Source organism: Oryctolagus cuniculus, chromosome X (genome assembly GCF_051225735.1).
Source record: "Oryctolagus cuniculus isolate XC-2025 breed Fujian yellow rabbit chromosome X, ASM5122573v1, whole genome shotgun sequence".
Lineage (NCBI taxonomy): Eukaryota > Metazoa > Chordata > Mammalia > Lagomorpha > Leporidae > Oryctolagus > Oryctolagus cuniculus.
The window spans coordinates 96,839,530-96,856,739 of record NC_142888.1 but is presented as its reverse complement, the minus strand read 5'-3'; the positions used below and the strand labels follow the sequence as shown (position 1 = coordinate 96,856,739).

General features: G+C 36.5%; 1 pseudogene; it reads right to left on the bottom strand.

Annotated features, from left to right (window-relative positions):
- Positions 1-212: 212 nt before the first annotated feature.
- LOC127485094 (U2 spliceosomal RNA) lies at positions 213-286 on the bottom strand (annotated as a pseudogene).
- Between the last annotated feature and the right edge of the window lie 16,924 nt (positions 287-17,210).

Genomic DNA, 17,210 nt, shown 5'->3' with positions numbered 1-17,210 from the left:
AACATTTTGCTTCTAATTTAAAATGTACTGAAATCAAAATATGGGGCTGGTGTTGTGAGGCAGTGTCTTGAGGAGCCATCATCACATATCTGAGTGCTGGTATGAGTCTCAGAAATTCCTCTTCTGATGCAAATCCCAGCTAATGACCCTGAGAAAAGCAGTGGATAAGAGTTCAAGAACTGGGGACTCTGACACCCATGTGGGAGACTCAGATGGAGTTCCAAGAAATCAAAATAAAAGATTCATTATTTTACACTTGATCTTAGCCAAAAGGCTGAGAAGTGATAAGCTTCATTATTTTAATCCACAGCTACGAAAGGCTATCATTCTCTTTCTAGGTTCAGGTGATTGTACTTGTGCTTTCATGCAGTAAATTATGAATAACATTGGTTACAGATCAATAACTTAAACCAAATAATTAAATAATTTACACCTAAGGATGAAAGGTTGAAATGACATGCTGATTTTTAAAAGATTTTTATTTCTTTCTTTCTTTATTTATTTATTTTAACTTTTATTTAATGAATATAAATTTCCAAAGTGCAGCTTATGGAATACAATGGCTCCCCCCCCATAAATTCCCTCCCACCCACAACCCTCAACTTTCCCACTCCCTCTCCCCTTCCATTCACATCAAGATTCATTTTCAATTCTCTTTATATGCAGAAGATCAGTTTAGCATATATTAAGTAAAGATTTCAACAGTTTGCACCCACATAGAAACAAACAGTGAAAAATACTGTTTGAGTACTAGTTATAGCATTAAATCGCAATCTACAGCACATAAAGGATAGAGATCCTACATGAGGAGTAAGTGCACAGTGACACCTGTTGTTGACTTAACAAATTGACACTCTCGTTTATGGCATCAGTAATCACCCTAGGCTCTTGTCATGAGTTGCCATGGCTATGGAAGCCTTTTGAGTTCACCGACTCTGATCATATTTAGACAGGGTTGCAGTCAGAGTTGAATTTCTCTCCTCCCTTCAGAGAAAGGTACCTCCTTCTTTGATGACCCGTTCTTTCCACTGGGATCTCACTCGTGGAGATCTTTCATTTAGGTCATTTTTTTTTTTTTTTGCCAGAGTGTCTTGGCTTTCCATGCCTGAAATACTCTCATGGGCTTTTCAGCCAGATCCGCATGCCTTAAGGGCTGATTCTGAGGCCAGAGTGCTGTTTGGGACTTCTGCCATTCTATGAGTCTGCTGTGTATCTCGCTTCCCATGTTGGATCATTCTCTCCCTTTTTTATTCTATCAGTTAGTATTTGCAGACACTAGTCTTGTTTATGTGATCCCTTTGGCTCTTAGTCCTATCATTATGATCAATTGTGAACTGAAATTGATCACTGGGACTAGTGAGATGGCATTGGTACATGCCATCTTGATGGGATTGAATTGGAATCCCCTGGTATGTTTCTAACTCTACCGTTTTCGGCAAGTCAGCTTGAGCATGTCCTGAATTGCACATCTCTTCCCTCTCTTATTCCCACTCTTATATTTAACAGCGATCGCTTTTCAGTTAAGTTTCAGCACTTAAGAATAACTGTGTATTGATTACAGTATTCAACCAAAAGTATTAAGTAGAACAAACAAAAAAATACTAAGGGGGATAACATATTAAGTTGTTCATCACGAGTCAGGGCAAGGGCTGATCAAGTTACCATTTCTCATGGTGTTCATTTTTTTAACAGGTTTCCTTTTTGGTGCTCGGTTAGTTGTCACCGATCAGGAAGAACATATGATATTTATCCCTTTGGGACTGGCTTATTTCACTCAGCATAATGTTTTCCAAATTCCTAACAGGGATCATTTTTCAGTTAAAATCTAAACACCTAAGAATAACTGTGTGTTAATTACAGAGTTCAACCAATAGTACTAGAACAAAAAAATACTAAAATGGATAAAGTATTACATTGTACATCAACCGTCAAGACAAGAGCTGATCAAGTCACTGTTTCTCATAGTGTCCTTTTCACATCAACAGGTTTCCCCTTTGGTGCTCAGTTAGTTGTCGCCGATCAGGGAGAACATATGATATTTGTCCCTTTGGGACTGGCTTAGTTCACTCAGCATGATGTTTTCCAAATTCCTCCATCTTGTTGCAAATGACGGGGTTTCCTTGTTTTTGACTGCTGTATATTATTCTATAGAGTACATGTCCCATAATTACTTTATTCAGTCTACTGTTGATGGGCATTTGGGTTGGTTCCAGGTCTTAGCTATTGTGAATTGAGCTGCAATAAACATTAATGTGCAGACTGCTTTTTTGTTTGCCAATTTCATTCCTTTGGGTAAATTCCAAGGAGTGGGATGGCTGGGTTGAGTGGTAGGGTTATATTCAGGTTTCTGAGGAATCTCCAGACTGACTTCCAGTTTGCATTCCCACCAACAGTGGGTTAGTGTCCCTTTTTCCCCACATCCTCTCCAGCATCTATTGTTGCTAGATTTCTGAATGTGAGCCATTCTAACTGGGGTGAGGTGAAACCTCATTGTGGTTTTGATTTGCATTTCCCTGATTGCTAGTGATCTTGAACATTTTTTCATGTGTCTGTTGACAATTTGGATTTCCTCTATTGAAAAATGTCTATTGAGGTCCTTGGCCCATCTCTTAATTGGGTTGTTTGTTTTGATGTTGTGTAGTTTCTTGATTTCGTTGTAGATTCTGGTTATCAGCCCTTTATCAGTTGCATAGTTTGCAAATATTTTTTCCCATTCTGTCGGTTGCCTGTTCACTTTCCTGACTGTTTCTTTTGCAGTACAGAAACTTCTCAATTTGATGCAATCCCAAATGTTAATTTTGGCTTTGACTACCTGTCCTTCTGGGGTCTTTTCCAAGAACTCTTTGCCAGTACCTATACCTTGCAGGGTTTTTCCAATGCTCTCTAATAATTTGATGGTGTCCGGTCATAGATTTAAGTCTTTAATCCATGTTGAGTGAATTTTTGTGTAAGGTGAAAGGTAGGGGTCTTGCTTCATGATTCTGCACATGGAAATCCAATTTTCCCAGCACCATTTATTGAATAGACTGTACTTGCTCTAGGGATTGGTTTTGGATCCTTGATCAAATATAAGTTGGCTGTATCTGTTTGGATTGATTTCTGGTGTTTCAATTCTGTTCCATTGGTCTATCCATCTCTTTCTGTACCAGTACCATGCTGTTTTGATTACAACTGCCCTGTAGTATGTCCTGAAATCTGGTATTGTGATGCCTCCGGCTTTGTTTTTGTTGTACAAGATTTCTTTAGCTATTCGAGGTCTCCTGTGTGTCCATATGTATTTCAGCATCATTTTTTCCAGATCTGAGAAGAAGGTCTTCTGTGTCTTGATTGGTATTGCATTGAATCTATAAATTGCTTTTGGGAGAATGGACATTTTGATGATGTTGATTCTTCCAATCCATGAGCATGGAAGATTTTTCCATTTTTGGGTATCCTCTTCTATTTCTTTCTTTAAGGTTTTGTAATTTTCATCGTAGAGATCTTTAACATCCTTGGTTAAGTTTATTCCAAGGTATTTGATTGTTTTTGTAGCTATTGTGAATGGGATTGATCTTAGAAGTTCTTCCTCAGCCATGGCATTGTCTGTGTATACAAAGGCTGTTGATTTTTGTGCATTGATTTTATATCCTGCTACTTTGCCAAACTCTTCTATGAGTTCCAATATTCTCTTAGTAGAGTTCTTTGGGTCCCTAAGTAAATAATCATGTCATCTGCAAAGAGGGATAGTTTGAGTTCTTCCTTCCCAATTTGTATCCCTTTAATTTCTTTTTCTTACCTAATAGCTCTGGCTCAAACTTCCAGAACTATACTGAATAGCAGTGGTGAGAATGGGCATCCCTGTCTGGTACCAGATCTCAGTGGAAATGCTTCCAACTTTTCTCCATTCAATAGGATGTTGGCCGTGGGTTTTTCATAAATTGCTTTGATTGTATTGAGGAATATTCCTTCCATACACAGTTTGCTTAGAGTTTTCAAGAAACCCATCTTTCCAACAAAGATGCATAGAGACTGAAAGTGAAAGGCTGCAAAAAGATATACCATGCCAAGAGAAATGAAAAAAGAGCGGGCGTAGCCATCTTAATATCGGACAACATAAACTTTACCACAAAAACTGTTAGGAGAGACAAAGAGGGGCACTATATAATGATTAAGGGATCAGTTCCACAGGAAGATATAACGATTATCAATGTACATGCACCTAACTACAGGGCACCGGTTTATCTAAAAGATTTGTTAAGGGACTTAAAGGGAGACTTAGACCCCTATACAATAGTACTGGGGGACTTCAATACTCCACTCTCAGAAATAGACAGATCAACAGGACAGAAGCTCAACAAGGATACAGTAGATTTAAATGACACTATAGCCCAAATGGATCTAACAGATATCTATAGAACTTTTCAGCCTACACATAAAGCATTTACATTCTTCTCAGCAGTACATGGAACCTTCTCTAGGACTGACCACATACTAGGCCATAAAGCAAATCTCAGCAAATTCAAAAGAACTAGAATCATACCATGCAGCTTCTCAGACCATAAAGGAATGAAGTTGGAAATTAGAAACTCAGGAATCCCTAGAGCATATGCAAAAACATGGAGATTGAACAACATGCTCCTGAATGAACAATGGGTCATAGAAGAAATTAAAAGAGAAATCAAAAATTCTCTGGAAGTAAATGAGGATAACAGCACAACATACCAAAACTTATGGGATACAGCAAAAGCAGTGTTAAGAGGAAAGTGCATATCAATAGGTGCCTACATCAAGAAATTGGAAAGGTACCAAATAGATGAGCTTTCAGTGCATCTCATGGATCTAGAAAATCTACAGCAAACCAGACCCAAATCTAGTAGGAAAAGAGAAATAATTAAAATCAGAGAGAAATCAACAGAATTGAATCAAAAAAAATTACAAAAGATCAGCCAAACGAGGAGCTGGTTTTTTGAAAAAATAAACAAAATTGACACCCCATTGGCCCAACTAACTAAAAAAAGAAAAGACCCAAATCAATAAAATCAGAGATGAAAAAGGAAACGTAACAACAGACACCACAGAAATAAAAAGAATCATCAGAAATTACTACAAGGACTTGTATGCCAGCAAACAGGGAAACCTATCAGAAATGGATATATTCCTGGACGCATGCAACCTACATAAATTGAACCAGGAAGACATAGAAAACCTAAACAGACCCATAACTGAGACAGAAATTGAAATAGTAATAAAGGCCCTCCCAACAAAGAAAAGCCCAGGACCAGATGGATTCACTGCTGAATTCTACCAGACATTTAAAGAACTAACTCCAATTCTTCCCAAACTATTCAGAACAATCAAAAAAGAGGGAATCCTCCCAAATTCTTTCTATGAAGCCAGCATCACCTTAATTCCTAAGCCGGACAAAGATGCAGCATTGAAAGAGAATTATAGACCAATATCCCTGATGAACGTGGATGCAAAAATCCTCAATAAAATTCTGGCCAATAGAATGCAACAACACATCAGAAAGATCATCCACCCAGACCAAGTGGGATTTATCCCTGGTGTGCAGGGATGGTTTAATGTGCGAAAAACAATCAATGTGATACACCACATTAACAGACTGCAGAAGAAAAACCATATGATTATCTCAATAGATGCCGAGAAAGCATTTGATAAAATACAACACCCTTTCATGATGAAAACTCTAAGCAAACTGGGTATTTATTTATTTGAAAGTTAGAGTTACAGAGAGAGAGGAGAGGCAGAAAGAGAAAGAGAGAGGGGACTTCCATCCGATGTTTCACTCCCCATTTGGCCACAACAGCTGGAGCTGTGCTGATCCGAAGCCAAGAGCCAGGAAGTGTTTCTAGGTCTCCCACATGGGTGCAGGGGCCCAAGGATTTGGGCCATCTTCTACTGTTTTCCCAGGCCATAGCAGAGAGCTGGACTGGAAGTGGAGCAGCCGGGTCTTGAACCGTCGCCCATATGGGATGCTGGCGCTTCAGGCCAGGGTGTTAACCTGCTGAACCACAGTGCCAGCCCTAACATGCTGGTTTTAAATCATTCCAATATAGGAAAAAATGTAGAAGATTCCTAACACAAAATGTATATAGATTAATTAATGGAAATTTATAACAGTGGTTTTTGACATACCGAGTAACATTTATGCTTAGAAATATACTCAAATAATTCCACTGTATTTATAAAATTATTGATATGCTAGAAGTATTAGAAACAAATAGTGATTGAGCAGCCATTCATGGATGATGATTCTTGAGAAAACTATGCAGGATAACACTATATACTGCCAAAGCCTGTTGTCCGTGTCCATAAGAAATAAGAGTTGAAATTCTGACTATCTTTACAGATCACGTGAACATAAAAGTTTTTAAAATTCTCTGTGCCTTTGTTCCAGCATCTGAAAACTGGACATTGCATCTAACATACAGTTTTACTCTGAAAATTATATGAAATAACCAATGCAAAATGCTTAGATCAATTCTGTCATGTAAATAAACTCTAATTACTGTTAAATATATAATCAAAATTATTATTATTGTCATTACCATTCTTGTTATTGCTGATGTGGTTTGTTGTTAGATGATATAATTACTCAAAAGAATTTAATGATAAAAACAATTCTCCATTTTGGCATTGTGTCACAGTGGGTTAACCCACCGCTTGCTACACTTGCATCACATAGATGATTGGTGGTCTGCATTCCGGCTGCACTACTCATGATCCAGCTCCCTGCCTGGGAAGGCAGTAGAAGATGGATCGAGCACTTGGACCTTTGCCACCCATGTCAGGGACCCAGGTGGAGTCCCAGGCTCCTGGCTTTGGCCTGGCCCATGTATAGCTGTTGTAGCCATTAGGAGTGTAAACCAGTGGATAGAAGATCTATCTCCCTCTTTCTCTATAACTTGGCTTTCAAATAAATAAATAAACCTTTTAAAAATAATTCTTTATATATTCTATATTGAATTTTTTTCAACAGAATGATCTCTGAGAATTGATAAAGAGCAATAGTTCAGAAGAAAATGGAGGAAAAATAATTTCAGAAAAGTAAGGACGACAGATCTGTTTCACAATAGTTTTGGAGGAGAAGTACACATAGGAACAAGAATTTTTCTTAAAGTATAGAGATAACCCTTCTTCCAGTTACATCAATGATTCTAATATAGGAAATAGTGACTGAGTAGCCATTCAGGACCAATGATTCTTGAGAAAATTTGTTTTTAATATTCCTACTTTTCCAGTTCATAATTTTTCTCCAAAGGAAAATATCCTTTTCTCATAGTTGTCCAAGCATCTCACAAGGTTGATTACTACTCTTAAGAAAAGTGAGCTGACCACTTCCCTTGAAGATGCTGATGGATTAGGACAAGTACCATTCCAGGAACATTAAAAGTTAAAAATAAGGATGTCAAGTAAAGAAAATACTTAATGTCTCAGTTTCCAAAATTTACTTCAAGAAATATATTCTAAATTCACAGGAATCAGGATTTATTAATTATTGTTATGATTTAATTTTTGAGAGGCAGAAAGAGAACTAGCACACTCTTCTCTCTGCAAGTTTACCCTCCTGCAAAAGCTATGGCAGGTCCAGGCCAAAACTGAAACCTCAGAACACAATTCAGGTGTCTCATGTGGGTGGCAAATACTCTATTATTTGAGCCATTTCCTGATGCCTCTCAGAGTCTGCATTAGCAGGAATCTGGAATCAGGCGCCAAAGCTACTTCAGGTACTCTGATATGGGTGATGAGCATCTTTCCTGGTAAGGCAAAGCTCACCCTGTATTTGTTGGCATACAGAAGGGGTCTATCCACTTGCAATATTACCAAATGATCAACCTCAAATAGGAATTTCTAAAAAGAAAGCTCTATTTACTGTGTCAAGTGCAAGAGACAGTAGGCCATAGTGATCTAAAGCAACTGCCTCTTGGGGACAGCACTCGCACAGCAGGTTAAAGCCCCAGTCTGCAGTGCCAGCATCCCATATCACCACCAGTTCAAGTTTCAGGCTGCTTCACTTACAATCCAGCTCTCTCCTATGGTCAGGGAAAGCAGTAAAGGATGGTCCAAGTGCTTGGGCCCCTGCACCTACATGGGAGACCTGGAAGAATCTCCAGACTCCTGGCTTCAGATCTGCCCAGCTCCAGCCATTGCAGCCATTTGGGGAGTGAACTAGTGGATGGAAGACATTCTCTCTCTCTCTCTCTCTCTCTCTCTCTCTCTCTCTCTGCCTTTCTGTAACTTTGCCTTTCAAATAAATAAATAAATCTTTAAAAAAGAAAGAAACCACTTCTTTGAGAAGCAGTTTGACAGGGTGTTTATAGTTAAGGGTTAGGGGAGTGTCCAGGATGTGGAAAAGAGGAAGCAGGAGGGCCCTTCCTGCTCAACAATACATCTTTACACATTGAATACTGAAAATTCGGTCAGGCTTGTTTCTTGCAGCTTTCATTGGTTGATTGGTAGTCTAGCCCCCTCCCAGTATAATTTTGCAAGATAAGCCCTCCTGGAACATTCTCTAAAAAACAAACTGTGATGAGAAAACTGTTTCACATGATCTGACCCTGCACTCTTGTCCTCTTTCCAAAATCCCACACTCTTGGCTACATAGGTAGGTGTATTTTTAATTCAATATTTAATTCATAAAATATGAATGTGAATTGAAAATATAAAAATGATTTTGTCAAAGAAAATCAGTAAATATTAAAACATACAAATCAATTCCAAAACAAAAGTAAAAAGGAAAATAATGGGAAGTCTTTCTTTAAAAAGCTTTCTACCTCATTATTAAAATATGCAAAATGCCCTAATTCCAAGTTTCCAATTCTAAACTGTAACATAGCCAAGTATGTGTGACTGGTCAAAAATAACCATTAAAATTAATAGAAGCATTTTGATTTTTACCTAGGAGTAAAACTGAATGCATTTTTGAATCACAAAATACAGAATCTCCCAGGAATACTTGGAGTTAATAAGTGTGCTTTACAGAAGCACAGTCTATGAATTGCATTCCATTCAAATCCTCTATGGGATTGACTCGGTGCTAGCAGTCAGTTGTCTATTTACACTGTATAATAAAACATTTCTTCCAACAGACACAACATAACTTCCTCTTAGTCTGTCCTTCCAATCTAATAAACTTCATTTTTACCAAGTACTAATTTTAAATTGCTGAAGTTTGCATATGCAAAATTGAGAAGGTCTGGCCTACTGGTTGTTGGAATTTTTATCTGGGGATAGCCAGTGGCCATTTTAGTTGGTTGTTTATATAGCAGCTGTCACCCAGCCAGGAGTCATGATTCTGTATTTACTTTTCTTTCCAATAAAAAGTACTGCTTAGCATATGAGGATATCATTCAACACCCTCCACTCTCCTCGGAAATATTCCTATTCAGAAACGGACAGTCTAAGCCAAAACATTTTTTTTTCAACAGCCAAAGTTTAATAATCAGTTAAGTGGTCATTGTTCATTTTTTATAAGTTAGGTTGACATGTTCATAGAAGTTGAAAGGCCAAGAGGAAAACATATCTTATATATTACCTGCAGTGTCTGCATCTGTGAGATAATTGGTCTCAAAAATGAGAAACTGTGAACATTGTATTTCAGTACTAGGAACATCATAGAAGTAGTTTTCGTAGTGATTACTTTTGCAAGTGCTCCATCTTTACTTACCATTTAATCAATATGCAATGAACAAATGAAATAATATGTCCAGTCAATACTGTAAATTGCTCAAATTAAAGTAGCGGATTTGAAGGAGACAAACATCGAGAACAAGTGGAGTCTTGATTACGAGTTTATGGAATATTTTTCACTAGTTACTGTTGCATCATCCTTTATTTTTACTGTCTGGGATTCCTCTCCATGGCAGTAGAAAGGAAGAGGCTGTCACTGTGTTGTTAATAGTAGAAGGATTTTGACTACCTTCTAATAATAAACAAGGGAGAAAAGATAAAAAGAATAAAGACCTGTTAGATGACTCACCTCATGACCACTATATTCATGAAAATTAGTACAGCTCTGACTGTTTACTATTTTACAATGTAGAAGCAATTTCCTGTAAGCCTAATCAGATTATCTATTATGTCTCTGTAGCTGATTATTTTAGGTTAGTAATATGCATTTTTCTATTTCCTTTGTTTTCTGAAGGAGCTAACTATTATCATATGCACACCAAATACCCACAAGAAAAATAAACTAAAACTTGAACTCCACACTAAGCCAGATGAAACTGTATTCTCTATCCTTATCTTAATGAGTTAACCAAGCATATTTATTCTCCCCACCATGATCACACCAGAATTATATTAGCTTTCTGTTATGTAACATATTATCACAACCATAATGCTTAAAACACCACCTATCTATCAGCTCACAATTCTGTAGGTCACAAGTTTGATGTAGCATTCTCAATCTTCAGAGAATCACAATGCTGGAATCCGGGTGTCACAGGATGAGGTTTTGTTTGAGGGCATGGAAAAAATCCACCTGCATACTCATTCAGATTGTCAGCAGAATTCAGTTCATGCATTTTTTGACTGAAGTTTCCATTTTCTTGCTGACGCTAATGAAGAAAAATTCATTGCACAAAATCGCCTCCCATTATTTACCAGGTGCCCCTCTCCACCTTCAAATCCAGCAATGGAGAATCTCCCATGTATAGAATCCTTTTGTTTCTAGACTCATAGTTAAAGGACCAATATAATTAAATCAAGTCCACCCAGATTAGCTCCCTTTTTATTAACTCAATTTGAATTGATTAGTGCCCTTAATTACATCTGCAATATCCCTTTTGCCATTCAATGTAACATAATTATAGGAACAGCATCTTGAAATATACACAGGATCTCCCTACTTTCAATGAGAGGGTCACATTCAATGGGAAAGATTTACAGAAGGCAGTGAGTTCTTGAGGGCCACTTTAGAAGTTTACCTAGTAGTCAACTCTCTAGTTCTCAATGACTCTCATCCTCCCAAAGGCAAAATACATTCATCCACATGCAAGGTGACCAAGGGTCTCATCCATCCTATTACAATATCAGCTCATATTCCAAAATCTCATCATTTGAATATCATAGACTTGGTGTTAATGACACCTGTTAGGATAGTCTATTGAACATATTTGAAAATAAGCATACAAAAAATCTACCTCCAATAGTCTCAACATAAAATGTTGGGGATATCACAGCATAACACTTACAGACAATCCATTTTGTGTAAAATCTATGTTCAGAGTTTTCTGAGAATTAAATTAGATGTCACGAAAAGTATTTAATACTAGTCTAGCATAACAGCCTGATAAGCATTATTCATCTTCTCCCTCCTTTCACTCTAAGTTGGAAAGTGACAGTCATGACCATAAAATTTTCAGCCTACTTTTTTATTTTTTATTTATTTATTTATTTTTTTTTAATTTTTTTTTGACAGGCAGAGTGGTCAGTGAGAGAGACAGAGAGAAAGGTCCTCCTTTGCCATTGGTCCACCCTCCAATGGCCACCGCGGCCAGCGCACCGCTCTGATCCAATGGCAGGAGCCAGGTACTTATCCTGGTCTCCCATGGGGTGCAGGGCCCAAGTACCTGGGCCATCCTCCACTGCACTCCCTGGCCACAGCAGAGAGCTGGCCTGGAAGAGGGGCAACCGAACAGAATCCGGCGCCCCCAGCCTACATTTTCATGATCATTATGTCTGAAAAATTGACCAATTTATATTCAAATATATGTTTTTGAAAACATACCAAATTGTGAGAAGTTATGGTTTCATTAAAAAATGTATTCATCGATAAAGAAAAAATATGCAAGCTGGCACCCTCGCTCAAAGGCTCGTTCTGCCTGCGAAGCCAGCACACTGGGTTCTAGCCCCAGTTGGGGCGCTGGATTCTGTCCCGGTGGCACCTCTTCCAGTCCAGCTCTCTGCTGTGGCCTGGGAGTACAGTGGAGGATAGCCCAAGTCCTTGGGCCCTGCACCTGCATGGGAGACCAGGAGAAGCACCTGGCTCCTGGCTTCGGATCAGCGCGGTGTGCCGGCCACAGCAGCCATTTGGGGGTGAACCAAAGGAAAAAAAGGAAGACCTATCTCTCTGTCTCTATCTCTCACTATCCACTCTGTCCAAAAAAAAAAAAAAAAAACTAAAAAAAAGAAAAATATGCTTTCATCCCATTACACATTTCAAAACAGGGGAGGGAACAAACTATGGAGCAAAGATTCAAGGTGTCACTTTGAGGGAATTAGACATTACAGTATTATTTTTGTCTTCATTTAGGATGCATTGGCATTGTGCTATTTGGGAAATTTTACTCTTGTTTTGGTGATGTCTTATTTTTCTTGGTACCTAATTGGTCACTCTGTATGGGAACTGTTCTAACAAGTAAATTTTAACTATTCTACCACTTTATACTTGCTCATTAAGTTCTAATACTATCCTGTCAATGTAATAGATTTTCCCATCATTACTAATGCCCCTTGCTCCTAATTTATTTGTGGAAATCACATTTTGCTGTGGATACAAGGGGTCCTGTAATTTCATCAGCTCTTCAGCCTTACAATATCCAGTCAGCATGGATAACTCAGTAAGCTATGGGGCAAAAATAATTCTTTTATCCTGGTCTAAAGATAGGTAGGATATTCAAGTATTAGTTTTTCCATTATTTCATTTTTCTTTTGATCTTTGTAAGTTTTTTATTGAATAATGTGTTACAAAGAAATATTTCAATAAAAATTCATCTAAAATGTTTTTGGGAAAGTTACTGTTGACTAGTGACCTCATTAGAGAACTCTGCTTAGCTCTCTCAGGTTCCAACTGATATATATTATTTTGGGTTTCATGGGTTCTCACCAAAATGTTTTGCTAGATCTTCTTTTCCAGGCAAAAGATTTTAGCACAAATTAATATTATTTTGGTGAAAATATTGGAGATAATGGTCCCAGTTCTTTGATTTTTGAACATACCGGTTCTGACAGCAGAGTATGGGGGTTGTCAGTCACATTATACAAAGTACTTTTGTATAGACTATTGTATTTGACCAACAAAAACATTATTGAGAAGGTATTAGTTTTATGCTTATTCTGCAAATGAGGAATTTAACATATACCGCAAGGAAAATGACTTCCTAATGGTCACACCATATGTAGCATAGAACTGGAATTTGAACTCTCATTCTTCTGATTCAACCATCTTGTTCTTTCTATAATATCCTACTACCTCTTCCAAAAGTTTTGCCCTACATTCTCATTGTTACATTTGTCAGATTCTAGTAAATCAGGTGAAAATTTGGGGATTTTAGAATGTAGACTTAAAAACAGTATTTCACTCTTAATATAATGGAATCCATCATTTACATTTGGGAAGAAGGAAAAATAGTGGTGCTTGGTGGACTTGATTATAGATAAAATGGAACACATATAACATCTTGATAAAGGACAATTTGCTGCTTTCTTGTAGTTACTCCAGTTCCTCAAGATCTTAAGAATCAAATATTCCAAAAAGATAAATATCATATGTTTTCCCTGACCTATGGTAACTAATAGAGTACAAAATGTAATGTATATGAGGGAAATTGACATGGAGATGCTGCTCAGAACTCATTCAATCAATTAAGAAAACAGAAAGTCCCCAATTTAGGATGGTTTGACTGCCATGATGGAAGACAGTATGGAGATCCTCAGAAATATGAAAATAGATCTACTGTATGACCTAGCAATTCCACAAGAAACCAGCATATGAATGAGTTATCTGTACCTCCATGTTCATAGCTGCTCAACTCACAATAGCTAAGATATGGAATCAACCCAGATTTCCATCAATTGATGAGTGGATAATGAAAATGTGAGATATATATGTGTGTGCATATATATATATATATATATATGATGAAATAACTCAGCCATAAAAAAGAATGAAATCCTGTTTTTCACAACAAAATGGATGCCACTGGAGATCATTATGCTTAGTGAAATAAGTCATTCCTCAAAAGTCAAATACAAAATTCTTTCCCTGATTTGTGGTAAATACTATATAAAAAAGTATATAAATGCAACTGACATCTTATGATTTGATTATTATTTTAATCCCTTGTCTATATTTCTGTGAAACAGTTGTCATACTACTTGTTGAAAATTATGTTTTGTGGTACAATAAGCCTGTGATTATAAAGTAAATTAAAGTTATATAATTACAAAAACTAAAGGAAATAAAAAGAAATAAGGGGAGGACATATGGTTATCTTCTTAGAATTGTATCTATAAACCTGTTCTCTTCATATTAATAAAATTATAAAAATAATCAGATATCCACATTTAAATGATACTAAAAATAAAAGGAGTATAACAGAGAAAACTCTACTCCCATCACTGTGATGCCTTTTAAGAACATGTACCTCATCCCTGCCCACAGATATGTACACATATGCCACTGGTGTGTTAAATACATTTGTATCAAGGATGCCAATTTACTTAATATAACAACACAAAAGCGAAATGTGAACAATAAAAATGGAAAAAATAGTCCCTGAGAATCAATATGTAAATATTAAAAATAAGTATGCTATTAAACCTAAATTCACTTGCAAAAGGCAGTATTATGCTAAACCACACACCTAGCTTGGCTATAAAACATTCACTCAGTCTCTCAATCAATAGTGGTTACTAGTCTCTAGTTTTTGCTTATCTGCCTCATTATATTTTAGCTCCATAACTGACCACATAATAAATTAAATAACAAAGAAATGCTCAGAAGTATATTTGTGTTTAAAATAGTCTATTATGACTGGTCTAATTGTGTGTCCTTTGAGTCTATTTATTTTCAAAGAAATTTAGCAGTTTCTACTTCATAAATATTCTAATTAAGGAAATACTCATTATCCTTAGGAGGAATCAAAGTAATACCCACAGAAATATGTAGCATAGAACTAGAATTTGAACTCCAATTTTTCTGACTCAAAAATCTTGTCTTCAAAAAAACTGAAATTAACAAGATTAGTACTTAAGTAAGAACAAATAATTGTGATTGTAAACAAAAGGGATAGGCAGGGTTTGGCAATACCTCTCATTAAAAGAAAATATTCTAACTGCATTCTGAAATACTGCAGAAAGAACCTTGAAAATTAAAATTTTATAATTTTACAAATATGTCTGGGTTATAATAGTAGTAACTTCAATGTGAATGAAAAATAAATGAGATCTTTAAAGTGATCCACGATTACATATCCACACTTACATCTGAAGTTAGTTCCAATCATATTTCAGTGGAAAAATACAGATTCCCAAAAACAGAATCTTGCCATATAAGTAGCTAAGTCAGTGGAAAATGTTATTATCATAAAAATCAGTTGGTAACTCTAACAGATTAACGATGACCACAAATCCTTTAACACTTTAACACTGCTCACATTGTGATAAAGGAGTCTGTCCCTTCCCCTTGAGTTTCTTGAGTTCTATGATGCTTTGGATAATAGAATAATGGCAAAACTGACTCAATTTCAGTCTTTATGCATAGGTTTTAAGCAATTAATTATTTTAATTTGTATTTCTTAGAACATTCACCCTTAGATCTTTGAGTTGTCATAGAAGAAGTCTGATTACAGTGTTGGAGAGGCTGTGGAGAGACTCTGATCAGCTGTACCAAGGGATAGAAGAGCCCAGCTAAGTCCAATCATTCCCATCAATGTGCCAGGCCTATTTTCAAAGCTCTCTTGGACCTTCCAGACTAAATGAACCACTAGATAAGTATTGCTGAATGACCTCAATCACACCATGGAAAAATATTATTAGTTATCCATACTCTTCCTGAATTATTGATATATAAAATTATGAGATACAATCAACAGTCTATTTTATGACACTAAAATTTTGAGGTAAGTTATTCCATAGCAGTAGACATGCCATAGCAAGCACTCTGTAAATCCAGCATTTTACTTCACTGCTGTCTCCAAAAACTTCAGAGAAAAATAGAATGAGATTTATTTTTCAAGGTATATTGTATTGAGATTTTGAACTTTAAAAAAAATAAAATATGTTCAAAATCAATAGCTTCTGGAAAAAAAAAAAGGATCTTCAGGGCACCAGTGTTGTATCTGAGGACAAAATGTTTCTTTAATTAGTTATTTTGAGAGGAGAGAGACAGACAGACGGGGGAGTTTTTCATCTGCTGATTCACTCCCCAAATGCCTACAATAGTGAAGTCTGGGCAATGCTGAAGCCAGGAACCAGGAAGTCAATCCAGTCTCCCATATGGGTGACAGGGACTCAAGTACTTTGAGTCATCCTTATCTGCTGCCTCCCAGGGTGTGCATTAAGAAGTTGGAATCAGGAGTGGAGTCATGACTCAAACCCAAGGACTCCAACATGGAATTGTAGATGTCGCACATGGTGTCTTAGCCACTGTACCAAATGCCCAACCCCAATTAAATGCTTTATATGTGAGACCTATGTGATATAAAAAAGTGATAGGAGAATCCTAATGGTAGAAGTTAAAGTTAAAATGACATATCTGCTATTAATCATGCTAACATAGGTGAGACAGCATCATGCTTTGTGGCTAAAGTTACATTTGCCAGTCATGTGTGGTTATTTCTAATCATGTCAAATGGCAAAGGACTTCTACCTACATAAGAATGTCACTTGTGCCCATTGGGAAATTCATTACATCCTTTTATAAAATAGGCATTTCTAAGAAAAGATCATGAATAAAAAGGTAGTATCTGCAAAAGACAAAGAAAAGACCACAATACCAGCCATATGACACTACTTATGAAAATAAGAGGTTCATTTTCAGAGCAATAAAACTATAACTATAAAAAATCATGTTCTATTAAAAGAATGTAGAATTTGAGATCACACTAATGTCAAATAATATGCCTACTTTCCTTGTACATAAAATTAAGCTTTCATTGTCATTACATATTTTAGAATGGAAAACAGGAAGCCTAAAACTCTTTGCACTACAGACTATGACTTTGGACAAAGGTACATGAGCTCTTTGAATAAGTATATTCTAATATTAAAATTATTTTCATATTCTTTCAGAGGTGATAATTAGCTTATTTCTAAATTTCAAATATCATTAAAAACACAAAATTCGATGTTTGGTAAAAGGAAGTTGCATTTAAATTTTTTAAATCATTGGTATAGAAAATTTTGTAGCATTAGATCATAGAAATGGCTGCAAAATACACTAAAATGTGTTCTAGTGAGCAGGCTTGTAGAGTTAATGTCCTTCA